Source organism: Dipodomys ordii, unplaced genomic scaffold, assembly GCF_000151885.1.
Source record: "Dipodomys ordii isolate 6190 unplaced genomic scaffold, Dord_2.0 Scaffold77, whole genome shotgun sequence".
NCBI classification, from domain to species: Eukaryota; Metazoa; Chordata; class Mammalia; order Rodentia; family Heteromyidae; genus Dipodomys; species Dipodomys ordii.
This window is the reverse complement of record NW_012267293.1, coordinates 926,721-927,312: the sequence shown is the minus strand read 5'-3', so window position 1 is coordinate 927,312 and position 592 is coordinate 926,721. Positions and strand designations below refer to the sequence as shown.

Genomic DNA, 592 nt, shown 5'->3' with positions numbered 1-592 from the left:
GGCCCGAGCCAGGCCGGCTAAGCTGCACCCGCTGCTCCTACGCCGCCCCCCCCGCCCCCCAGGACCTCCAGACAGGGCAGTGAGCAAGAGGAAAAGACTTGTTTGAGTCTCGACACCTTACTCAAACCTCAGACTGAAATGCAGGCTTAAATACTCATAGGTTCTTGTGGTCTATAAAATGGCACACATGTCCTCCAAGAGTATCCAGCATAAACGGAGCCAGCGCGCTGCCTCGGTCCAGGAAGAGCTGAAAAGTCATGGGTTCTGTTCCGTCAGAAGACCGTGTTTCCCAATTTACATATATACATATATGTATATCATACGCCCCCATGCCCCTTCAACACACTTAGATAGACGCATTTCAGTTTTGAGTTCTTTGATCAGATACACTTTTCCAGGCTTACTACCAGTTCCTTGGCTTTGAACGCAGCCTGAGAACAGAGGCGGGGTCTGCGGGGTGGCAGCGCACAGCTCCACCCCGGCGGCGAGGCCGCACCGGCTGGCCACTGGTGCGTGCAGGCAGGGCCTTCAGGCAGGGCCCTCAGGCGGGGCCCTCAGGCAGGGCCTTCAGGCGGGGCCTGCAGGCAGGGCC

At 57.6% G+C, this 592-nt stretch overlaps 1 protein-coding gene across 1 annotated transcript in view; it reads right to left on the bottom strand.

The window, feature by feature from the left end:
- The window catches only part of Dact2 (dishevelled-binding antagonist of beta-catenin 2), a 17,805-nt gene that overhangs the window by 3,767 nt on the left and 13,446 nt on the right, over nt 1-592 (bottom strand). The gene's annotated exons all lie outside the window — the stretch shown is intronic.